This window comes from Heterocephalus glaber, unplaced genomic scaffold, assembly GCF_053883595.1.
Source record: "Heterocephalus glaber isolate CG9 unplaced genomic scaffold, H.glaber_assembly_v1.0 deba00000809, whole genome shotgun sequence".
Lineage (NCBI taxonomy): Eukaryota > Metazoa > Chordata > Mammalia > Rodentia > Bathyergidae > Heterocephalus > Heterocephalus glaber.
Genome location: NW_028258163.1, coordinates 11,531,362 through 11,557,630, shown reverse-complemented (window position 1 = coordinate 11,557,630; position 26,269 = coordinate 11,531,362). Strand labels below are relative to the sequence as shown.

At 37.7% G+C, this 26,269-nt stretch overlaps 2 protein-coding genes across 2 annotated transcripts in view; one reads left to right on the top strand and one right to left on the bottom strand.

The window, feature by feature from the left end:
• The window catches only part of Chrm5 (cholinergic receptor muscarinic 5), an 82,382-nt gene extending 64,583 nt beyond the window's left edge, over positions 1-17,799 (bottom strand). The window contains exon 1 of the mRNA XM_021241837.2: positions 16,944-17,799. The gene's annotated coding sequence lies outside the window, so the exon portion shown is untranslated. The remainder of the gene's footprint in view (positions 1-16,943) is intronic.
• Positions 1-26,269, top strand: part of Aven (apoptosis and caspase activation inhibitor) — a 190,122-nt gene that overhangs the window by 50,143 nt on the left and 113,710 nt on the right. The gene's annotated exons all lie outside the window — the stretch shown is intronic.

Here is a 26,269-nt window from a genome sequence, read left to right as displayed (position 1 = left end):
AATCGCATGAGATACTACCTTGTATATTTGTAGTGGGATTGTCAGACCTGAAGTGGAATGGAAACAATACCCTATGATGATTTGTTGTGAGAATGCTACATAAGTCCCTGGATTCTCAGTGGCCTGAGAATGGAATTAATGCTAATGGAATGACAATACATACTACTTAATTTAGTGAGAGTGTATGTTGTATATAAAAAGAATAGAATAGTGAAGATGTCAACATACTGCTTTTCATAATCTGATGAGAATACTTAGAAAATTAAATCTACTTGATCTTGTGAAAGGGCCTCAAATATTGTGTCCTGTGTTGTATGTGTACAGAAATATTCAATCTTCAATAATGATGCTACTGATCTTTTAAAATCAGTTTTAGAAACTTTGTTTTATGTTGGCCAAGTAGATAATTAATATGGTTTTTGTATTTACCTTTAAAATTCTGTAGAGAACCTCCTGCCTTTTGTTTATAGAGTGATCTTTATGAAAATTTACAATGAAATGAGATTATAGATAATCTTAGATAATTTAATAGAATTCTAAATTTTTATGATGAATTTGTTTTCATGGTGGGAATACTATGTGAGTTAGAGCTGAGAAAATTGATTAGGCACCTGGGCTTTCTGGCATGCTGCTGTTTAGAGAATTGTGGAAACACTCGGATTGAAAGAGAGAAGAATCCTTATAGATATTTATTCATTGAACATTTCTTAAGCTTTGCTTATTGAACAATTCCTAGAAATTAAGAAAATGAAGCTTAAAGAGATTAAGTGAATGTGTACATGATTGCAAGATTGGGAACAGTAGTCTGTGACTTAACACTCAGGATTTCTGTATCATAATAATTTAGAAAATGCCTAAGGAGCCAGATGTATCCTGCATCATGCCAGGTGTTCAGGGTACAGCAATGCCTACAGCACATTCCCTTCCTTTAAGAATATTGTTGGGAGAGCTAATCTACTATGAGTCCTGCATATTCTTGCTGAGTAGTACATCAAGAAAACCAGGCACTGGTCACTCTTTGTCCTGGGTGTTTCTCAGCATTGTGTTTCAAGCATGTGACCAAGAGGGATGGTGCTGTGGTATCTTTGCCAGACAAAGATCAACTTGCTTCTCTTCCCTCTAAGATTGGTGAGTCCTGGCCTAAGCTTGTTACTCCCTTTTCTGTAGCTTAAACCACAGCACATGCTGGTATCCTCAGTGGACTCACTGGGTTACCCCTTTGGGTCTGAAGGGCCATCAGGAGCCAGTGCAAATGAACATAAAGTTTTCACTGCTGCTTTGGCCATGAATATAAAATTCTTTGTCTCCAATACAAGTGAATCATGTCTTCTGCTAGCATCCATGAGATGGTAACAGGCTAACTTACATTCTTACTGATAAAATTCCAGACCCTGCATGATTTTGGGGGATCATCACTTGTGAGGTGATGCAGATGAGGAAACCAACACAGTTCCATGTGGCAGGGGCAGAGTGCTGTGGGACAGCTGATGCAGGGCTGCAGTTCCACTTGAAAAAGCCAGGGAGGCTTTTTTGAGTCCACTCCTTGTGAACTAATGATAGCAGATTGTGTATCTGTTGGGTATAGAGCTTTTTTATCTTGAATGTATGATACAATACTTAGTGCATGGTTCATAACTATAATGCTTGCTTGCTGAGTGAATTATTTTTTTGAGTTATGATGTACTGGATCAGAAGTCCATGTGAACTGGTGTGGATCTAGAGGCTCAGCTACTTGGGAGGTTGATTGCTTGAGGCCAGCTCAGGCAATTTAGTGAAGCTCTCTGAAAAAACAAATACAGAAGTCTATACTTTTGGTACTAAAGTTCATCTTTTGAAAACCTGAAGTCTCAGGAAGATAGTCTTCAATGAAAAAAAGCAACTCGTGTAGTAGCCCAGCATGAATCTTTTCAAAGAGGTGAGGAAACGGTTGGATTTGTAGAACTATATTGCACGTAGATTAATACCAAGGCACAACTGCTTATTTTGAACCTTTTTCTTTTTGAATACTTTTTAGATTTTTCAGAAAAATTGCAAAGATAGTACAGAAAGTTCCCATGTACCCTTTACCTAGCTCTTCTAGTGTCAGTGTTTTACATAACCATATCACATTTATCAAAACTAAGAAATTAACTTTAGTGCACTACAGGGTTTATTTGAATTTCTCCCCACTAATGTCTTTTTTGTCTTCCAACTGCCAGTAGTAGGGGGCGACGGAGGGTCAGTGTATGGTAGAAGTAGGAGGAAGGGACTTTCTTTTTCCTATGCTTGCCTTTTTTGCAGGCAGCAAGAGTGTGTGTGTGTGTGTGTGTGTGTGTGTGCGTGCGCGCGTGCGTGCGTGCGTGTGTGCGTGTGTGCGTTGCCGCTCGGTTGCTTCAGGGAAAGCCTCCGGATTGGGGTGGAAATGTTGCTCGCCGTCCGAAGGGCGCTGGGCGCGAGTGTAGGGAAGAAAGGGTCAATGGAGAAAAGGTGCAGAAACCACTGGTGTCGAGTACAAGGTTATTTTTGTTAAGCAGAGACACTTGATGAAGGACGCCACTGAAAGTGAGTGGAACGAAATGCGGGTAGGACCGTGGCACGAGAGATAGGCCGAACTTTATTCGAAGGGAACTTGAAAATCTATGCCTAGAAACACGAGCTTCCTGGAGGAGCGGAGGGAGACTTCTTCTGAACTTAGCAGTAGTGTCATCCTTGCGACCTTGGTCCTCGGCCTGGCGAGATGGGCACTGGCCTGGCTGGCTCTGCACTAGGTGATGCCCGGCCAGGCCGGAGGGTTAGGACCACGGAACAAGTCCGAGGGAGGCAGGAGGAGGAATGTTCACCTCTTGCTGTGAAAGGACACATTCAAGGTGTTTGCCTTGCTTAGGATGTTTGGATTTTCTCTTGATATTTTTAAATGATGTCAAAGTTCTTTCCATTGGAGTGATGCCAGACTTCTGAGCTTTTCAAACATGTTTAAGACATCCTTATTTATATGAAAGGGTGTGATGAACTTCTAAGAAGATCTCAAAAGAAAAGTAAACGTCTGGCTTTGTACCCAGGTATATATACCCAGAAGTAGGTACTGGCAGTTTGTGAAATCAGACCGCCCTAAGCTGCCAAGCTGTAGTCTTCTGCTGATTGTTTTCTGATTATTAGGTAAGTCTGAAATTAGTTTTAAAAAATGTTTGATAGAACTTTAAATTAGCAAAATGAAATCATCTCTTTAAAGGAACGGGAGAGGAAAAAACAAAAGAATTTGAGTGGACCTAAAATTGGCAATGTCAGCAACCAAGGACAGACGGCCAGAGCCTTCTGAGGTCCAGACACTGAGCAGGAGCTTTTGGCCTCATTGATCCTTTATTCTGGTTTTTGTTTTTTTTTGGTACCAGGGATTGAACTCAGGACCTTGTACTTGCAAGGCAGATGGCAGAACCAGTGAGCTAAATTCCCGGCTCTCAATGATCCTTTAAATTCAGACCAATCTGCCAGTTCTTGAGCCGAATCTGATGCACTAAGGTGTTTTATTTAGCCAGCAGATTATCTGCCTCATTATCAATTTAAAAATCAGAAGCTTTTGCATTAACACAGATTTCTGATTTCATTAAAAAAGAAACAAAAAGTCAGGTGTGGCAACACTGGGCCCATGTTCACATTAAAGAAAAAACCAGAGACATCAATTGGGAAGAAGGGCACAGCTGGCCACGTGGTACTAATAATCCTCTAATTTGTGATGGTTTCTTGATCCTTTCCGAACTTGACCCTTTTGAAGCATAGTGATCAAGTTATATTGTAGAATGTTTCTCAATTTGGGATATTGTGATGTTTTCTCATGATTAGACTGGTTCTGGACTTTTGAGGAGAACACCACCAGGACAGTATGCCTTTCTTGTTGGATCACATCAGTGGACATATGGTATTTTCATGACTTTTATTGATGATAACTTTGATCACTTGGTTAAGATGGTATTTGTCATTGTAAAGTTCTTTCCTTTTCTCTTCCTATTCTTTGGTCATTACAAATGAATCTTAAGTCCCATTCACACTCAAGGAGATAGGAATTAAGCTTCATTTACTAAAGGAGTAGTAGCATAGGGAAGTTTGAACAGTAAGTAAATATTTGGGGTGGAATATTTTGAGGCTATACAAGTGTTTTGTTTTTTAAAAGTTTGGGAGTCCTCTTGGAATGAGGTCAAGAATTCTAGATAAGAGGTCAAGCTGTAATGACTAAATACTTGACCTTTTTGTGTATGCTTTATTGTTGAACTACTTGTATTGTAAGTAGTGCTATTTTTAAGTCATTGACTTGTCTGTCAGTTTTTTTGAAGAGTAGAAGCCTTCATATTAACTGAATGAAATTAATGAGGGTACATTTGTGAATCAAGATAAAACAGTAGCTGAGCATGGTGGTGCATTTCCCAGTAGTTGGAAAGCTGAGGCAGGAGGATTGCTGCAAGTTCAAGGTTAGCCTGAGCTACATAGTGAGTTCAAGGCCAGCCTGAACAACAAAGTGAGACCCTGCCTCAAAATACCAAAAAAAAAAAAAAAAAGTTATTGGATTTCTTCCTTGTTAATCAGTTCAAAGAAACTTACTGGCTATGCTTAGCACTTGTTGGTTACCAACTAAGTGTATGTGTGAGTGATGTATGATAAAATATGTTCCAAGTGATTTCTATTTACATATCTAAAATCCACAGCTCAGAGAATCCTGCATTAATGTTGTGTCTCTTATGGTAGAGGTATCACGGTGTCCATGCAGTTAGGAAGTGCACTTTTCTGACATTGTGACCCAGTGGGATTGATGGGTGAGAAATGGGCATGTTCCAGTGGTCCAGCAGCCAGCCCAGCACATGACCAACCCTATGGCTGGTCTCCCTTGGAAGCTGAGATAATTCTAGGGTGGCCATTGTTTCTTCAGGGATATTATCCAAATAAGTTGGTCCAGAGAGATATTAAGCTTAGTATTTCTTTCAGATTCATAAAAGGAAAAGCATTGTGATATTCTGATGTATTTCAATTGTTTATTTCTTGCTATCATTCTCAGAAATTCCATAATCTAAATGGACTTTTCTTTAGCTATTTGACTTAGTAATAGAAAGGAATGGTAGTATTTGTCATAGTGTTAGGTGCGGGTAAAGATTTGTAGCAGTTTCTAAAGTTTGTAAAGTATTTTTTAGAATCAAAATTTGGCAGTGGTGGAGCAATAGTAGTCAGTCAAATTGAATTTGACCCTTGGGACTGAGATTTGGCTTCTTAACCATGTATCATTGCTTTGTTTCAGAGTACATTTTAGTATAATTGGTGGTCAGAAATGTTTCCATTTATTTCCTCCTTTTTCTGTAGAGCACAGCGTTTCTCAATTTTAGGCTCATTGTAGTAGAGTTTGGGTGGGGAAGGCATTGGGGGTAATGGGAGAGGGATGATCTCACAGGGAAGGCAATATTGTGTGAAACACTTCAGGACTAGCTCAGAGTTAGGTTGACCAACAACTACTTTAGTTTAGAAGGGAGAAGGTAGAAGAGAGGTGTAGGTGTAAACAAATGTGTTACCTGGCTGGGTTATTCACAGCAATCTTGCAAGAATATATTAGACCATTTTACAGATGAGGCAAATTAAGTCAGTCAAGTTGCTTATGGTCACATAACTAGTATGTGAAGAGCATCAGTATGAATCCTTTTCACTCTGATTTCAAAACTAATTACTATTTTTTATACTGCACAGTTGCCTTCTGTGATATGCATATAGTTGTCTGTGTAGCAAAAGGGTCTCCTGATATATAGAAAATGAGTCCTTTTTATTGTTTGGGAACTTTTTTCCTCCATTTTTTAAGAATCTGCTAAAAATCTTCTGGATGCTTTTATACTGTTACTGTTGTTGTTATTATTTTTTAAAAGGCAGGAGCTTGCTGTGTAGTTCAGGCTGGCTTTGAACTCACTATTATATAGCCCAAGATGGCCTTGAATTCATGGCAATCCTCCTGCCTCAGGCTCCTGGGTGCTGGGATTACAGGTGTGCTCCCCCATGCCTAGCTCCTGGCTACTTCTGAAAAATTGGTAATGTTGTTTAGTTTGGTGCCTTTTGATCTGGTCATCCCAATGGAATATTTCTCTTATTACTTGCTACTTGTTTCATTTAAATTGAAAAGTCTTGGAAACAAAATATGGATTTATTTCAGCTCTCTGACTTGTGTTATGGTAGAGGCACTAAGTAGGTCTAACATGGAAATGAGGTTTTCTTGACTATTGATAATTATTAACTCAAGCAAAAAGATAATTACGTGTTATAAGATGTGTATGCTGAAAGTTAAATGAAATTCATCTGGTTTGTTTTTTTAAGGAAATTGATAAGGGCTCCACTGTTCTTAATATTTTAAATATTTTCTTATTTAGATATTTTTTTCCCCCACAATTTTGAGAGAAAGTCAAGAAGAATTGCTTCAAAGACTTGTGGGAGTCTGGAAAAAGCTGGCATTTTATATATTCATACATAAACTCAGTATGAGCACAGAGGTTTTCCACTCATGACCCCTAGTTTAAAATGAAAAAGTATTTATTTGTGAAGTTTCTGAATCTTAGGTTGGAGTCCTTTTGACTGGAGACTCTAGTGATATCATTTTGTTTTAAGGGTAGGCTAGGTTAAGCTATGTGAAAGCTATGTTTTTTCCATTGTATTTTGAAGTCAGAATGGTATTACAAGGCAGTAATTTTCATACTAAATGAAAGGGAATGGAAATGGGATTTGGGAACTAGTAAGGGTTGTGTCTCTACTTAGAGCAGAAGGTAATTTTGGGTTCTCTCTGTATACAAATAATGATAAATGGGCCAAATTGAGCAAGTTTATTATTAGACCTCAACTCTCTTTTTCTATTGCTCTAATATCTTTTCTGTTTAGGTACATGAGTACTATTTCAGGTTCAAGGTTTTATGTACTCATTTATGTTTTGTCTGTTCTCAGGGCAGTGCTCCCAGGAAACTAATTCATACGTATTTAATATTCCTCGTTTGTGGTCACTTTGTATATAGCCATCAGCCCACAGCCGGAGGAGTCAGAGCATTGCCTGGGAGGCAATACATTGGGAGTATGCACGGGAGGGACTGTGCTTGGAGATCCTTACACAAGCAAAGCGACAGGTTCCATGAAATCATTTTAGAGCTGTCTGTCTCAGTGATGACTTGTCAAGTTATGATATTTCCTAGTGCAGTGATTCTTAAAAGCTTTGCTTCTAGCAAAAGTTATTGAATCCAGTCTGTGTGGGAGCGTGCATGTCTGTCAGCTATACAGTATAATTTCTAAATAAAAGCTTGCTGCTCCTGATGTAACTTTAAAACAATGTATCTTCAACTGTAGATGTTTGATTTCCTTGTACCTCATCTCTGCTGTACCTTGGTACTATGAGCCATACTAGGTTCTTATGGGATCATTTAGAAAAACAGCACTGATTGAAACAAGGTATCTTAAATCTTCTCCCCTGTTATCCTTATGCTTTTGTTTTCCTTTGAAATTCAAAATCATAGTGAAAGAGTTGATTCTGTTTGGAAACTGGGAGAATGGAGAATTAAGAACTATCATTACATATTGAATTTATATCTAGAACAAGTTAGGTTTTACCTGAACAGTTTCCTCGAATACCAATCTTAGATCTCTCACATTGGTCCTTTTAGTCAAATAACCAGAAGTTGATAAAAAGAAGAAAAATATGCACCCACACATGTCTTGCTTTTTTCCTGGTCGCTGGAGGTACCTGTTGCTTCTCTGCAGGTGCCTTCAAGATTTGTGAGGGTGTCAGACTGCTCTATGCTGAGTGAGGTCGGTGTGTCATGAACCCTCAGTGTCATTTTCCTCATTCTTCAGGGCACCACAGTATGTTCATCTCGAACAAACGTGGGTGTCATTGGGTCCTCATCTTCACTTTTCAGATGGAGAAACTGAAGCTCATGTGGGTTGCTTATCGGTTAACCTAAGGCCATATAGGTTCTTGCTGGAGATGAATGACTCAAATAAGAATATTTTCTGTAGGTTCATAGTGCAGCCTCTAAATCAAGCAGCGGACACCCACTTGGATTTTAGTGATTTTTTTTTTCTTTTTAGATTTAAAAATTGGAATATTCTTAGTTGCATAGATCTTCCTAGACAGGTCTACACTGGATGAAGAAGAAGCCTAGAGTACTACATGCACCAGTAGGTGCTATCTCTTCTCCTACTCTTTCTCCCACTGCTACTCTTTACTCTTTACTCTTGTTTGGTACAGTCATACATCTCTTTTTGTAATTGTTTTTCATGTCTACTCTTAAGACTTGGGACTTAGAGTTAAAAGTAAGCGTTAGCTTATGGTTTACTTTATTCGTGATTTATATCCTGCTAATGTTCCAATATCCATGGGACAAGAAAAAATGGCTGATTTCCATTTTTCTCAAACCCCTTATTTGTACAATGTAGTTTTCATTTTTACTTCTCAGTGTAATTTTCCTTCTTAAACCTCCTGAGCGTCCTTCTATATCTGCAGTACATTTGCCAGAGTCTGAACCGTAACATGTTCAGAAGGTGCTCATGAAATCATGAAATGTTGGTAGACAACAAGAGCCACCTTGTTCCGATGGTCAGTCTCCATTGGGTCTCTGGCTGGAGGGAGATTTTCTTCTGTATTCTGATCTATGTTTCTGGGCTCATTTCATTTTAGTTTAAATAGGAATAGTGAATTTTGAAATATCCCCTTACAATTTTTTTTTTGGTACCGGAGATCAAACTCGGGACCTTGCACTTGTGAGGCAGGCGGCGGAACCACTGAGCTAAATCCCTGGCCCCCCCTTATAATTTAAATCTGGCTGCTTGAACAGGGAGGATTAATTTGCCCCATGAAACTTAAGTGTAATAGAGTTCATGATTCTCCATTTGTAGTAATAGCCGAAGAATTTCAAGGCTTAAAATTTCACAGACATAGATAGAGTGCTGTAATGAGAAGAAATATATGCACGGACCATCTTTTCTTTGCAGGAGTCCTTGAAGGAGAGAGAATATATGCGACTTGTGTTCAGTGAGGCCTGTGGCCTGGGGTATATAGCAGCTTGAGTCTCAGGGTGCTGTCAGCCTCCTGATGAGACAGTGTGAATGCACAAAATTGGAATTTGTTGGGATGTGTGCAGTGTTTCATGTGGTTGTGGATAGGGAGAAGGGAGAGTAGGAGGAAGTGATAAGAACAGGAGGTTTTATTTGAATCTGTCTCATCTTCTGCATTTAAAAAATGTTAATTAGACAATCTTTCTGTGGTAGCAATGTGTGAGAGAGAGTGTCTTTGAGGGAGAGCACTGAAGATAGTTTTCGATAGTTATTCTGAAAATACTCCGTCACACGTGTGAAGTATAGTAGCAATAGTTGTAGCTATAGTAGCAATAGTTATATTGTTTCTAAAAGGGGTAGTGAGTGGATTTTCTGTTATAGGAGATAGGTGCTTTCAACCTTGCTAGCCCTTTGGTAGCAACTTGACCCAAAACATTTTTTTTTTTTGTACAAGATATTAGTTTATGTTGTTGTGACCATGAGTTTAGGTATGTCTTTCCTGTGTACGAAATCATTGTCAGGAGCTGGTTTCTTACTCAAAAGTCCCTGTAATATTGATTATTTTACTTTTATCCAGGATACACTACACCACAGGAAGCCTGCTCAAGGAGGAGACAGTACAGAAACAGAAAGCAGCCTGTGATTCTGTTGTATAGGACATTTGTTTCAGCAGTTCAGCTGGGCACTTGAAACCATTAAGGCATATGTAATGCTTTTATTTAAAAAATTCTTTGCCTTGGTCTTGGTGCTTACATTTATTTAAAATATTTGTAATGAAGGGAGGGATTGAGGGGTTGAAGGGAGGGCAGGGGAAGGGGGAAAAATAAGAACCAAGAGAGTATGTAAAGGTGCATATCTCCAATGATGAATGCCATTATATTTTATACCTAAAATGTACCAATAAAAGGATATACAAAGGAAAAAAAATAAAATGTTTGTAATGAAGAAAGTTGCACAGTTATGGCCACCAAAGGTCCTTCTGATTTTTAAAAACCACAGTAAAGTATAAATTATAACCTGCTAGAAATATACTAGTAGAATAAAGGTGTGTTATCTACTGAGTTTTTCTTCCTAGATCTATTTATGGAGAGGCCTTTAAAAATTTCTGATGTGCTGGGCTCACACTCATGATTCTAGCACTCTGGGAGGCTGAGGGAAGAGGATTGCCAGGCTGAGCCCAGCCAGGACACCTTGCCTCAAAATAAAAAGCGGTGGGGAATGAAGCCCAATGTGGGTCCCTGGGTTCAGTCCCCAGTACTGGAAAAGAAGATCTGATGCAGCTGAGTGTGCTGGCTAAGGCAGGCTCAGGAAGCTGAGGCAGGAGGATCATAGGTTTGAAGGCAGCCTAAGCTACACAGCTGGACTCTGTCTCAAAAAACAAATCTAAGGGGCCAGGGATTTAGCTCAGTGGCGCCATGCCTGCCTCGCAAGTGCAAGGTCCTGCGTTTGATCACCAGTACCAGGAGAAAAAAAATCTAATGCAAGAATGGCAAAACAGTACTTGTTAAAGCTAAATAGTAATAATGTGGATGTTGGCTGTCTATTCGAAATAGTACATAAATATAGTCTCAAGAACTTGGGGGAAAAAGACATTTTCACTTAAAAGATTGACTTCAAAATAGGAATCATTTGAGATTTTGGAGTAATAGAATCCTTATTAGGATAGTGCTAAAGGATCACTGAGTGGAAACAACTGTATAACCAGTATGTCACAATATAGTAGTTGAAGCATGCCTTTTTTAAAAACAGAAGATCACATTTACTTTTTAAATTGGCTTTACTGTATTCTGCTATATCATTAGGTTATATATGGAAGCTCAAGTTTAAAGGCTTGAGCTCTCTGTTATGATACATTACAGAATGCATGGCCCTGGAATCTGCTTGAAGACAAAATGTTTGGCACAATGTTATTAAGTGGAGAGATATCATAAAGGGATCTTGCTTGCTGGTATTTTCAACAAATTAAATTCTCTTGATTTCTCACGTTGTATTTGGAGTCCTATTGTGACAAATTCTGTTTCATTTCTATGTCTTATGTCTTGATTACAAATGATACAGTTTTCTGAGATTTCATTCATTTTGGTTATTTGTAGCACATTGTGACCCAAATTATAGATGTTTAGCCCTTTAAAAAAAATCAACTTGTAATTTATTTGAGCCCTAGGTCTTGGTTACTTGATCACTGTTGAGGGAACAGAATAATTGTGAAGTATTCTGCCTGTCTACACAGTGCTGTTTTGCAGTGCCCTCTTGGACTAGAAAATATTATTGCTTGATATAACTTATACTGGGCATTTTACGTAAGTCTTTGGCAGTGACTGTGTGGAAGGACAAGCATATGTTAAGGTGGAGAAGAATACCTTTGTAAATCTATATGGCGAATAAACCTTAGGAGGTGTCTAGGAAGGGTGGAAGGATGTATAGGAGGTATCCAGAGAGATCGTATGTGAGATGGCCTGAGAAGGGGACCTGCTGGCTGCTTGCTGTCTATCTTCACCGAGCCAGGGCAGATCTGCTTTTCTGTGCCTTTATATCTTGACATTTAATCTAAGACCTTGTTTGAAAGAATGTAACATTTACAGGATGTCAAAGCTCAAAAGTTTTGAATTGTGCATACCAACAGTGCATTTGTCCTTATGCCCTGTCCAAGCACCCCGAGACTGTGGCTGACTCTACCCATCCCAGCTCCCATTCATCCCATGTGGGTGCATCCTGGAGTGGTGCCAGCCTATCGCAACACTGTGTTATCTTAATTTCTATCATAGAGGACAAGGAACAGCCTAGGTTTTTGCCTTTGTCCCTACTTTTGAAGAGATCACCATAGTGGGCATACATTTAACTAGTAAGAAAGCTTGAAGATCATGGGTGGCGGTGTGATTCTCAGACTTCGAAAGGAGCTTTGACTTAGGTACAGGCATAGGTTCTGAGGGGAAGAAGGGAAAGGGAGAATGTCAGTTTCCCCTCTCACATCTTTAAGTAGAAAGCTGATTGTAGTATCTCCTCAATTTGTTTTGCGAAGTGTTTCCAAATTCTCCTGTAATCACTTTTTAATAGTAAGACCAATTTGGATTCTACTGGACATAAGATTTCCATGTGTCAAGTACAGCAAATATATAAGGGATGAATTTGTTGTCCTATATTTGCATAACTCATAATAAGTATCCTTAGCAGATGCATTCTCTTTATAGCTATTATATAAGTATGACTGCTCCAACCCCCGCTTTGAGACTTTCTGTGATTGACCTACTTGCCCATTAGCAGTGAAGTAAAACTGAGGTATATTCTAGGATCATTGTTCTTCTGCCTGTTTAAGATTGTACTTGAGTGTATTTGAGGATACATTTTCACATTCATCCAATACACCTATAGATTAGTTCTGACTTAATTTGAACAATGGATAAATGAGATATGATCTTTATTGTTGAGACCCTTGCACAAAGGAATGCAGAATTTCATAGGCAAGACAAGTACTCAGTAGATTTTCAGTGCAGTCTTGTCATAGTGTTAGAAGAAAGGCATTATCAAAGCACTAAGGAGGTTTCTAGGCATAAGAAACTCTTGTGTAGGTATTACTTACCACAAGTTAACCAGAAGTTACTATATGTAGAGGACTGTGTCCTTGCAACACATATGAAGGTATGCAATTGATGAACGATTAAATATCAAAGTAGCACCATGTCATATACAGTATTAAGCATGATAGTATGTATGCACCAACCAGCCTATCTAGATTATTGTATCAGCAGAGTTCTATAAACAGTGAAGATTTATATTGGGACAACTGAGCTGGCCATTGTCCCTGGGTTTTGCTACTTATTCCCTGCTGCATTTTTATATAAGTAAATAAGAACATTCACATACTCTGATGACAGAAATGTGACATTAAATGATAAAATCTATACAAAGTATTTTCTGATTGGTCTGGATTCTTTTTTGCTGGTATTTCCAGCACCATGGAGGATGTCAAGATCTTTTAACAACTGCTGAACAATACAGTGGTTGCAGTGGTTGTAATTAACTAGTACATAGGAGTAGGTAAATGCTTTAAGAAATCTTTGACATACCATCATCTCAAGAAAACTGTGTAACTATAGATAATGAGATTCCAGCTTGGCTTATAGTTTATGTGTGGTAGTGGTGGTATTTTGTATATATAATATTTATTATATGCTCTGAGTCGAAAAGGCTGCCACAGATGACTGGTATTTTGAATTGTGGCCATTGCTAGTAAGCTAAGGGTAAACTGCATCTGTGTCCAAAAGGATTGGTCAGTCTGCTTTGTCCTTTGGCAGTTAGCTATAGAATGAAGATGATAAAAAAAGGAAAAATGTGTATGTGTATGTATATATACACACATATGTGTATGTGTTTATAAGAGGATCTTTCCATTTTGTTTCCTTTGAGTCTTCCTTTTTTTCTGTGAATTTTTGTGAAGACTTATTGAGCATAGTTTTGCTAATTAATATGATTCCTCTTTTGTGAATTCATGATTTCTTAGAAGGATGTTAACCAGCGTCCTCTCTGCCCTCATGTTACAGTGTTTGTATGTCACATACTAATTAATCTGTGTTATGAGATCTCTTTATAATGTATACTTAAGAGTCTCTTTTTCATTGAGAGGCAGTATCACTCCCATTTGGAGTGTAGTGATAATTTTTCTCAATTTCCTGAGTGGCATCACTATTTTTGTTTGAATCAAGGTAGAATTTTGTACCTATTTTTTTTGGTTCTCCAGCTTCCTGTTCCATTATTGTCTGCTTACTGATATTTTCCTCACTCTCATTTTTATCCTCATCTGTGAATTTAACATGTTTATTCTTTCAAATCATTGATGAAGTAAACTGTGAGCTTGTATCTTTATCTTTGATAGTTGATGCTGAAAAAGTAGCAAATGCAAAAAAGGCATCTTTCACTAATTGAGTTGCTGCCATGCATCTCACTGGTGTCTCAGTGATAGGACTTGAAATGACAGTGTTCACATCTCTGCGGCAGCTAGTTCCCATTGAAAGATTGCAGTCATCTGTTGGATACCAGAGCCCCTTCCCCAGTCACAGACTGTGATATCACAAGCCAAAGATTGTTCTCTCCCAATAGGGAGAAGCTGGAGAGATGAGTCTTCATGATGAATTACATTCTTATTCAAATTTGGTCACTTAATAAAGAATATTAACCATAATAAGCAACAATTATACTGGTTAGTAGAAATACCCTGTTGAATTAGGCTTAAAATACTTTATCATTATACTGGAATGAAAAATTCTTTAAAACAATTTAGGTGAAGATTTGAAAGTTGTGACTATAAATGTAAGTAAATACACACTTAATGTATTTAAAGTATGTAGTGCCATTCTCTTTAAGTGTTAATACACAAGAATGAATTTTAGGTATATTTCTAATTCTAAAACAGTGATTATTATTTAAGACAATGACTTTTTAAGGATTGCTGTTCAAAGATGCTAAGTGGGTGTGCTCTGTTTTGAACTTTATTTTTATTTTCTCATAGTTTAAATAAAAAGCTTATAGCTTTTGGCTGATTTAAAGTATTCAGAATTTAATATTAAGTAATAAAGTATTCAGAATGGTAATAATTTCATTAGAAGGATATAGTAGCCAAAACATTTCTATGAAGGAAACCAATACACAATCATGTTACTTTTACAATATAATCTTTATATGACATATGTGAATATAATACATTATAAATTATAGAAATAGTCATTGAAATACTCCCTAAGAATTTTCAGAATTTTATTTATTAAATCTACCGATGCCAGGGGAAAACTACCATAAATAAACCAAATCTTTAGATACTGGATATAATGCCCTACCCATTTATCTACAAGGTGCTGCAGTTAAAGGAATTTTCAACTTTTTAGCACATGGATAAATAATGTGTTAAAAACTAGCTGTTGCTTTTGGAGTTTTTGAAAACTGTTGTTGAAACTGCATTAATCATTTTTCAGAATGGATTCATTATAGAGAAAAGCCTTGATTTAGATAGGAAAGAAAATGAAGGCTGACACTAGCAGGGTCGAGGGTGGGGTGCGATTGTGTCCCTTGTGTCCCTCTGCCCATTGATCATCATTGGAGAAGGAGCCGGGGAGGCAAAGTCTACAGCTAGTGGGGCAGGAGTCTGTTTACATTGCATTGAGAAGTAAAATCCAGAGGACTTCAGAAATACTATCTTATGTCCCCTTTAATTCTTTTTTTTTCTTTTTGTACTGGGGATTGAACTCGGGTCCTTATGCTTGCGAGGCAGGTAGCAGAACCACTGAGCTAAATCCCCAGCCCTAATTCTTTTTATTAGAAGCAAATTGAACACAATGTTGTAAAACTCTATTTTTGCCCAAGATTTTTGAATAAAAATCTCTAATTATAATTTGAGATCTCAGTTGGTATTATTCACTTAGATTATATGGATATTTTGAAATATGTCCAATTTATAACATATCACAAGGAGGAAACAGATAAAAGAACCATTAAAGGTTCAGATAAGTCTCATAGGTAAGTAAAATCAATACCTTTAGTTGTGGCTGGTACATAAATGAAATACTTTTGAAATTTTTAAACCTTTTTTCTCTGAAACAAATTGATATAGTATGTAGTCACTACTTGTATTTAAATTACTGCTTTCTTTTGGTAGTGGAAAATGACAGGTGAATTTCTGTAATGACTTCAAATGCAAAGGATTTATGATATTTAAGGTTATTTATAGACTGCTTTGAAAAGAGTGAAGGGATCATGTATTTTCATTGTCTTAACTAAAATTGGAAAAAAGGAAAGAATTCAGTGAAATGGAAGAAAAGAATTTCAAATTTGACTGTTTTTAGGACAACTATTAAATAATTATTCTTTACAATTTTCCTTGTATTGGAAGATCTCTGTAATTAGGTGTGATTCTTTTTGTTTTCCTTGTCTTCTCCCTTCTAAGAGAATAGAAACATGATTATTTATTGTAGGGCTTCCTTATGACAACACTGATAGGAGCCTAACTTTTTCAATTGAATTTTTGTAAAAATGGTTGCATTTTATTTGGGGAATTAAAATATCACCAGGTAAAGGAGGTCTGACTCTTTCTCTCTCCCCCCCTTTTCTCTCTCTCTCTCTCTCTCCTTTTCTCTGTCTCGCCTTTTCTTACATGATGGTCTCTCTAGAAGGCTCATTATGAACTGATTTCTAGGGAATTTCTAAAAGGCACCATACCCCTTTGAAATTATTTGATAGCTTCCCTAGGTCTTTTCATTTTACAGTTTGGACCATTGATCTGTGTCAGAACTTTTGAGGTTTTAACATAACATCCCTTTTTGTTCTGTTGTTAATCAGAAAAGGGTCCTCATTTAATCTGTTAAAAAGTATGCCCAGTATCTTTAGGGTAAATTAGCCCCATTCTCGTGGTGTTAGTTTACTAGAGATTTTTTTCTCTAGTGTGAATGAGAGTGACATCACAGCTATTTTTTTCTCTAAAAATAAAAATCAGTCCTTGAGCTTTATTCTTTTACATTAACAGTAATATTAAAAGTGCTCATTAATTTTTCTTTGTTTTACCAAGTACCATGGGAAACAAAGTTCTTTTGGATGCTTGGTAAAAATCACCTGTGAATGGCTCTCTTAGGCACCATGTCGGTCTCTTTGCATTTTTTCCCAAACTACTAGGTAAAAGATATTAGAAAATGAAGATGAAGATGAGATTGATCCAGTGCAAAATGAATAGGATTTTGAGATGCTTTATTATCTTAGTTATGAGTGACTTATTTAGGCAGCATAAGTGGAAACAAGTGTTTACTTCAGAAGGCTTAAATCTTCATACAGTTTAAGGAAGAAACACATGAAACTCACATCTACTGGCTCATTTGCACAACAGCAGATTTAATTTCAGTAGTCAAGCCATAAAGTAATGTAAAATTAAATCTTACCTGGCAGTGGTTGGTTTGAAGCTCAGTAATTTGAACTCTGGCTGTAAACAGGAAGTTTCGATCCCTGAAATGCCTCCTCTGCTCTCTTTTGGTGTTGTTTCTACCGGTGCATCTTATTTCTTGCATCGGTCTCTGCCTGTAGTTCTGATACTCTCCTAGCATCAGCTAGGACAGCATGTGACAGATGAAGACTCCATTTGGATAGGATTGTAGAGGGCGAATTTCCCTTTATCAGATAACAGCAGTTGACCCAACTGCAGTGTTCAGAACGTATTAAAAATTCATTGAATGTTTCAGCAGACAGAAATCCTGGTTGTTTCTATAGATGTTTTACCCTCTGGAAAAGTTCTGCTTGTCCATATTTTAGAATTACACATTCTCCCAAATTATGCTGCTTTAGAATTCTTAATCCGAACCACAAGCACGGATGTTCTTTGTTATCCCCCTTTTCTCTTGGTTTTCTCCTTACCAACTTTTCAGTCCATTACCTTCCTTTCTGCAGAGGGTGAAGGGGTTTCTTCTGTCCTCCTTGTCCTTCTGTGACACATAGTTCTAGTGCACTGGTGTCTGAATAGTGAGGGAAAAATCCAAAAGGAAGTACGGCTTTATCATATCTCCGGACAGTGAGCATACTTGACATGAATGAAGAGCTGATAGGAGCTGTTCAAATCAGACAGCAAACTGATGCCATGACGGTTTCATACATAATAAACCCATTAATTACTTCTCCTGATGGACAGCAGTATGCCCTGAAAGGAGGAGAGAAAGGAGCAGCAGATGATCATATTCGTTTCAATAGGTGCTCTCTGAGCAGCTTGTCACTGAGAAGTGAATGCAGGCAAAGCTGCAGCTTGGGAGTGTGATCAGGTAGAATGGGCAAGAGTTATTCTGACAGACAGTTAAGTGACGTATTTTGGGAGGGAAAAAAAGAGCTTAATGCAGAGGTAGCTGGAATAAAGTTCCAAAATGCTTTTGAAAATGTTCATTTTTCCTTGTTAGTCTTTTTGGCTGGAAGCCGGCTGTTTTTTTTCTCCCTTATCTTTGTTATATATTATTTGCAAAAATTTTACTGAATTTTCTCATCATAGTTTTCCCTAAAGAAGGAAAATGATTTTTTAAAAATCTGAGATTGAGAGTATATTGTGAGTTTTAAGATTTATGACAGAGAAAAGCGGTTTTTTTTTTTTTTTTTTCCTGAAGGCCACACCTGTTTTTATACATCTCTTGGGAAAATGCTTTTTGTTACTTTGGAATGAATCACTATGAATCATCATTTGGTATAAAATTTAACAGGGTCTTTCTTCATTGCAATTTTTTCTTAGATGAAGTTCTGATTTGTTGTATAAAACCATAGACCTAAAAAAGTCAATTTCATAATTTTTGTACTTCAGTTTTAAGATCTGGCACAGATCTAAAACCTAGGCATAAAGCCACTACCAAGGACGGTGCTCCCATTTCTCTGAAGAGCTGTAAAATGTCCCTTTCCCGAGGTGCTCCTGGCTCATAGCTACAGCAGAACTTGCAGGTCCTGCTCTCCCAAGGTGCTCACGCCTGGCTGTGTCTTCTGTCATATGTTATGTTATGGCATCAATGCCTGGAAACTTTGTGTAGCATTTTTATGTGTTCTCAAATTATGCCTTGTCACTTAAATCTTGCTGAACAAGGAACATAATTACTCACACATGTGCCAGTCAGTTATTGAAAGCTCAGTAAATAGTAATTGACTATGATACTATGTATAGATAAGTCAAATGGGAAAAGGTGAGCCAGGCTTCTTTTCTTTTTGGAGTTGCCTCTGTAATTTTTTCCTTAATCATTTATAATGTTAACATTAGGAGGTTATTTGCAAATATGCAGCTTCTACCGAGAACTTCATGTGGTTGGTGAAAGAGCACTGACAAAGGGAACTAGAGTTACAGATGGTGATTGTATTTTGGGTATAAGTCCCCACTGTAGTTTAAATCATCACCTCCCAGTGGCTATAAAAGGAATTAACAGAGAAACATTGATTCACTTGAAGGTTAGATAGTTCATCTTTTTAAACCTAAAAAAGGTGCACCCCAGCCATTGTAACTACTGTACTTTCTCCAAAATTGTGCTTTTGGCATCTCTGATCTTGATCTTGCTTACTGAAAGCATTGGTTACATATTTTTCCACTCTATAGGATGGGTTTCTGCTTGGAAAAAGAAGTTGCCTGTGTGAACAGTGTGTAGTTGAGTGATCTCATTGGTTTTATAGGTATTTGAGTGGATGATTTGTCTATTTCCTAAACTTGATTATAAGGAGGGAGAGTGTCAAGGAAGTGAAATTTTATGTTCTCTTTGGTGCATAATAAAGTACACATTTTTCTTTTTTCGAATGTCTCAATTTCCATCTTCCACTTTTAAGCTCTTTTTATTCTCATATTTAGTGTCAGCTTTCCCATTTCCACTATAAAGTTGGCCAAACAACTTCAAAAGTTTCCCAGGCTTTGTAAGTTTTAAAATCATATATAATGTGAAAAATGACACCCTCCACTCAAGGGGTTTTCTTGTGGAACCTTTGGTCCACACCTAGAAGTATGTGCAAAGCTGTATTTGAGTCTGTAAAACTATAACTGCCTTTATAATGAAAAAAAGACCCCTCCATGTTCTCTCTTCTCTAGTTCTTATTAAATGAATAGGAATTAGAGGTTAATGATTTCTTCAGTGTCAACTACTTACTTTTAGGACATTTCAAATATTCATAATTTGAATTGAGCATGATGATCTTGCAGTTAATAAAGTGAGAGAAAAATTATATTTTAGAGTATTATAGAGTCATGTAAGCTCCTAAAATAATATCCTTTTTTGTTCTTGTTAAAGACATCAGGTCTTTGTTGGTTTACGTCATGGTAGGTAATTTTTAGCACATTAATTGCAGTAACATTTATTGATTCTTTACTAGTTACAAATCCCTGAGCTCTGTTCTTTGGATGTACTGTGTAACATATTTACTTCTTTTTTTGGTACCGGGGTTTGAACTCGGGTCCTTGCGCTTGCGCAGCAGGTGGCAAAACCACTGAGCTAAATCCCCGGCCCCAACACATTTACTTTTAACAGCTCTGAGACAGAGACTTTTATTTTATAAAGGAACAAACTGAAGTACAGAGAGATGTAACTTGTTCAAGTTTACCCAGTTAGTAAATGTTGGACTGTGGTGGGAATCCTGGCATGGTAGTTCCAGAGTCCAGTACTATTCCTTACTGAGATTAAATGCCATTTCATTTAAATATGAGGCTCCCAGTATAATTTTGAAAAAGTAGCTCCCTTCCAGCAAAATGAACATCCTGCCAAAATGATATTCGAAGTTTCTGTGAGATTGCAGATGTCCTATAGATGACTCCTGGAGTTGACTGTCTTTGAGAAGTTCCAGTGAACCTGTTATAGAAGGAAGTTGGCATTGAGTTTATAAAGGAGTTTTTTCTTTTTTTTACTTGCCCAAATTTTATTATCGTATGGTCTTCAAATAACAATGTTTTAAATACTAGTCATCTATGTTTAATTAAATCTTGAAAAATTCCACATGGTCCTAAAAGGGGACATGAACTAGATTTGTGGTACTTTTAAATAAAGTCGATTATTAGGAAAATTTTTGTAGATATCACATTCAGGTAAGTTGATTAAAAGTTTATCTTTTAATTCAAACTTTGAGAAAAACTTTGATTTAAAACTTCTTCAGGGCATTCTTCTGCCAGGGGATCTACTTGTCTCTGATCTGGGCCTTAACCTTTATCCTGGTGTTGGGCCTCCCTGTCTGGAATCCGTTTTCAGACTTCTTGTGAACTGCAGATAGCCACTAGAGGTCTCCAGACCACAATGCAGAATTTTACACTCATACCCTGGTAAATGGAATAGCTAAGTTCCAGAGGAGATTGCTTACTAATATTTCTCATTAAAGATTTATTAAACACTCTTGTGTTCCAGGTCCCAGAACTATGTTATGTCCTTGGAGTAGATTTAAAAAATAAGGGAAGGTCTCTGCCCCAAGAATCCCATAGTCGAGCAAGGACTGTACATTTGCATGCATTGTCACAGGATGGTGTGCTGAGCCCACCCACACTACATGCTTTCAGACACTGACTACTAGGATCCTAGGAATTCTAGGTTTGCCACAGCCCTACTGATATATTTGTAGCTCTTCATCTACAGCAAAATCACCCTGTTTGCCTGGTGAGGCCTGATACTGTATCTTCCTTGGCCTGGCAGGAGGCCATTTTTGGCAACACAGGATTGTTTGGATGAGCTCTGGTTTTTGTTTTCTGATGACTTTTCTCAGCAGCTATAGGCATCTAATCTTACAAAAAAGTCATCATCTGTTTTGGGACCTTCTATTTCCATTTGGTTTTATTCTAGAGATTTTGTTTTTCTTTTTAAAATCAGGAATCTAGGTCCTGATTAAATCTCTTGTCCGGTAGAGGTATCTGTTAAGGAGTATCTCAGGTAGCATGTGTCTAGGTGTACAGAGGACCCTTGAGTTACAACAGGCCTCACATGTGAACAACTTGGGTTGTGACTGGAATTTTAGTTTTAACTTATGACCAAAGTCTTGAGTTAGGACCTGAATGCTGGTCTTTCCTGGGTGGAGTTAATTGAGAAATCCTGGGCCAAGGTCTCCTGAGGGCACTGAGATCCACCTGGAAGAAAGTGGGGGCTCAAATTATACAGGAGAGAAACTTTGAAGGCTGTGTAGAAGAGCCTGAGCCTTCAATTGACTCAGTGGTTAATGACATTGTCATAAGAGCAGAGTCGACAAGCTTGCAGGTAGACAGTGGTGATGTTGAGGAACTGGTGGAGGAGCACTCAGGGGAATTGTCTACAGAGGAACTTCTGGCTAAGCAGTGGAGAATGGCAGCTGAGGAGCTTTCTGAAGTGGAGAGAGAGTATCAAGAATCGGTGCAGCAAAGTTCTTCTGAAAAAAAGGAATCCTGAAAACATGGACAGAGCTACAAACATTTGTAGAGAAGACCCACTCAGGCAGAGAAAAAGCCAGTCATTGCATTCACTTAATGACAATGTCATGGCAAACTACAGACCAATGTTAAAAGACAGAAATAGATAACCTTAGACCAGTTTTTAATTCTGAAAGTTTGAGACCTAGTGAGCTAGAAGCAGGTCCTAGTGGGCTATAGACTCTCCCAAAGAGAAAGGACACCAGAGAGTCATGATCACCTTAATGATTTTTTTTTTGGTTAAATTCTTTTATTGGTACATTGTAGGTATACAACGCAATTATGTTTCTCATTGGGAATTGTACCTTTACATAATGCATCTTGGTTCTTATTTTGCCCCCATTCCTAGCCCTCCCTTCACCCCCTCCACCCTTCCCTATTTACAAAGACTTTGTTTCCATTTTTTCCAAGTCTCGTCATTTTTCCTTTCCCTTCTTTCCTTTCCCCTGCCCCTCCCACTACCCCTACCCCTTTGAACCTTTTCTTCCTATTTTACATTATCAATTATTCATTCTAATCATTGGTACATTTTAGGTATGCAATACAATGACATTCATCATTGGAAATTTGCACCTTTACATAGTCTCTCTTGGTTCTTATTTTTCACCCTTGCCCAGAACTCCCTTCAACCCCTCCATTCCTCCCTATTTACAAAGATTTTGTTCCTATTTTTCCATTTTCTCATATTAATCCCATTCCCTTCTATCCTTTCCCCTAGCCCTCCCACTTCCTTCCCCTTTGCCCCTTTTCTTCCTATTTCACATTACCTATTATACATTTTAGTCCTTATTTACACTTTCAGTTTCTCACGCCAGAGAAACTATTTGGTATTTATACAAGTGTGTCCTATTTGTTTCACTTAAGAGTATTGCCTCAATGTGCATCCACTTAGCTATAAATGTCTCTAGTTTCTGGTTCTTTATGGCTGAGTAGTACTCCATTTTATAAAAAACCACATTTTCTTGATCCAGTCTCCAGTTGATGGGCATTTGGGCTGTTTCCAAATTTTAGCTATCACCAACTGTGCTGCTATGAACATGGGTGCACATATATCATTGTGGTATGATTCTTTTAATTCTTTGGGGAAGATCCCCAGCAGTGGAATAGTGGGGTCAAACGGGACTTCCAGTCCTAGTTCTTTGAGGTATCTCCATACTGATTTCCACAGTGGTTGCACCAGTCTGCACTCCCACCAGCAGTGGAGCAGGGTTCCTCTTTCCCCACAGCCCCACCAGCATTTGTTTTTGGTTGATTTCATGATAGCAGCCATTCTTTCTGGAGTGAGGTGGAATCTCAGCATTGTTTTCATTTACATCTCTCGAATGACCAGTGATGTTGAACAGTTTTTCATGTATTTATTTGCTATTTCTATTTCTTTGTCTGAGAAATGTCTGTTCATTTCAGATGCCCACTTTCGTATTGAGTCTTTAAATTTGGGAGATCTGATCTTTTTAAGTTCTTTATAGATTCAAGATAGTAGACCTTTGTCTGAGGAAGAGCAGGTGAAGATTTTTTCTCACATTGTGGGTTGTCTCTTCACACTGTTGGTGGTTTCTCTTGCTGTGCAGAAGAAGCCTTTTAATAAGAAGAGATCCCACTTGTTGATTGTTTGTGCTAGTTCATGGGCAACTGAGGTTTTGTTCATAAAATCTTTTCCTACACTGATGTCTTCAAGGGTTCTCCCTAACCTCTGTTCCAACTGGTTCGGAGTTTCTATTTTAATATTTAGATCTTTAATCCATTTTGGTTTTAGTTTAGTGCATGGTGAGAGATGTAGGTCTAGTTTAAGTCTTTGGCAAGTTGAAGCCCCATTTTTCTAGCACCATTTATTAAAGAGGCTATCTTTCCTCCAGTGAGGGTGTTTGGCTCCTTTGTTGAAGATGAGATGGCTGAGTGTGTCTGGCTTTGTTTCTGCATCTTCTAATCTGTTCCACTAATCCTCAGGTCTGTTTCTTTGCCAGCACCATGCTGTTTTTATCACAGTAGCTTTGTAGTATAGTTGCAAGTTGGGGATTGTGATACCCCCTGCCATGTCTCTGTTACCTAGAATTGCTTTTGCTATTCTGGGTCTCTTCTTGTTCCAAATGAATTTTTGGATTGTTTTCTCATGGTCCATGAAGTATGCTGCTGGGATCTGAATTGGAATTGCATTAAATCTATATAGTTGTTTTGGAAGTATGGCCATTTTCACTATGTTAATCGTTCCTACCCAGGAGCAGGGGATGTCTGTCCATTTTCTGATATCATCTTCAATCTCTCTTTTCAGAGTGCCATAGTTTTCAGAGAAGAGTTCTTTGATTTCTTTCGTTAGGTTGATTCCTAGGTATTTCAGGTTTTTGGATGCTATTGTGAAAGGAATTATTTGCCCTATTTCTCTCTTAGTGAGTTTGTCATTCATGTAGAGGAAAGCTATTGATTTTTGTGTGTTGACCTAGTAACCAGCTACTTGACTGAATTTGGTTATTAAGTCTGGAAGACTTTTGGTGGAGTTCTTGGGGTCTTCTATATAGAGTATCATGTCATCTGCAAATAATGACAATTTGACTTCTTCATTTCCTATCTTTATTCCTTTTATTTCTTTCTCTTGTGTAATTGCCCTGGCTAATGTTTCCAGAACTATAATGAACAAGAGTGGTGATAGTGGACATCCTTGTCTTGTTCCTGATTTTAGTGTGAAGGATTTCAGTTTTTGACCATTTAGTATGATATTGGCTGTTGGTTTTTTATAGATGGCTTCTATCAGTTTGAGGTAGAGACCATCTATTCCAATTTTTTGTAGGGTTTTTATCATAAATGCATGTTGGATTTTGTCAAATGCTTTTTCTGCATCTATGGAGATAATCATATGGTTTTTGTCCTTGGCTCTATTGATATAGTGTATTACATTGATTGATTTGCATATGTTGAACCATCCCTGCATCCCTGGGATGAATCGCACTTGATCAGGGTGTATGATCTTCTTGATGATCTTCTGCATTCTATTTACCAGTGTCTTATTAAGGATTTTTGCATCTATGTTCATTAGTGAGATTGGCCTATAGTTCTCCTTTTCGGTTGGGCCTTTCTCTGCTTTGCGGATCAAGGTGATGCTTGCTTCCAGGAATGAATTTGAGAGTATTGCTTCCCTTTCAATTTCATTGAAGAGTTTAAACAGTAGTGGCAGCAGTTCCTCTCTAAGTGTCTTGTAGAATTCAGCAGTGAAGCCATCAGGGCCTGGGCTTTTCTTAGTTGATAAGTTTTTAATTACATTTTCAATTTCATGGGTTGATATTGGGTTGTTCAGAATTTTTAGGTCTTCTTCGTTCAACTTTGGTAATTCATATGTATCTAGGAATCTGTCCATTTCTTCTGTGTTGTCCATCTTATTGGCGTATAGGTTCTGGAAGTAGGTATTGATGATCCTCTGGATTTCTGCTGGGTCTGTTGTCATTTCACCCTTTTCATTCCTAATTGCATGGATTTGGGCCTTTTCTTACCTTTTTCTGATAAGGTTGGCTAAAGGTTTGTCAATTTTTTTGATTCTTTCAAAGAACCAACTCTTCATTGATTTTTTTGTATCATTCTCTTAGTCTCCATTGCATTGATTTCTCCTCTGATCTTTATAGTTTCCTCCCTTGTATGAGCTCTGGGGTTGTCCTGCTCTTCTTTTTCTAGAAGCTTGAGGTTCAGCATCAGGTTGTTTAATTGGGCTCGTTCTTTTTTCCTAATATGTGTATTCACTGGTGTGAATTTCCCTCGTAAGACTGCTTTCATTGTGTCCCATAGATTCCGATATGTTGTATTGTCATTGTCATTTAATTAAAGGAACTGGCTGATTTCTTCTTTAATTTCCTCTGTGACCCACTGGTTATTCAGAAGTGTGTTGTTCAATTTCCACGTGTTTATGAAATTTTTTGAGTTTCTTTTGCTATTGATCTCCAATTTCATGGCACTATGGTCTGATAATATACAGGGGATAACTTCAATTCCTTTCCACTTACTTAAACATGTTCTATGTGTGAGTATGTGGTCTATTTTGGAGAATGACCCATGTGCAGCTGAGAAGAATGTATATTCTGATTTTGTGGGGTGGAAGACTCTGTAAACATCTGTTAAGTTCATTTATTCAAGAGTTTGATTGAGTTCTAGTATTTCATTACTTATTTTTTGTCTAGTTGATCTGTCAGTTTGTGACAGTGGGGTGTTGAGGTCCCCCACTACAATTGTATTAGTGCATATATGACTTTTCATGTCTGTTAGTATTTGTTTTATATAGTTGGGCGCACTAGTGTTTGGTGCATAGATATTTGATTGTCATCTCTTCCTCTTAGATTGTTCCCTTTACAAAGATGTAGTATCCTTCTTCATCTCTCTTAA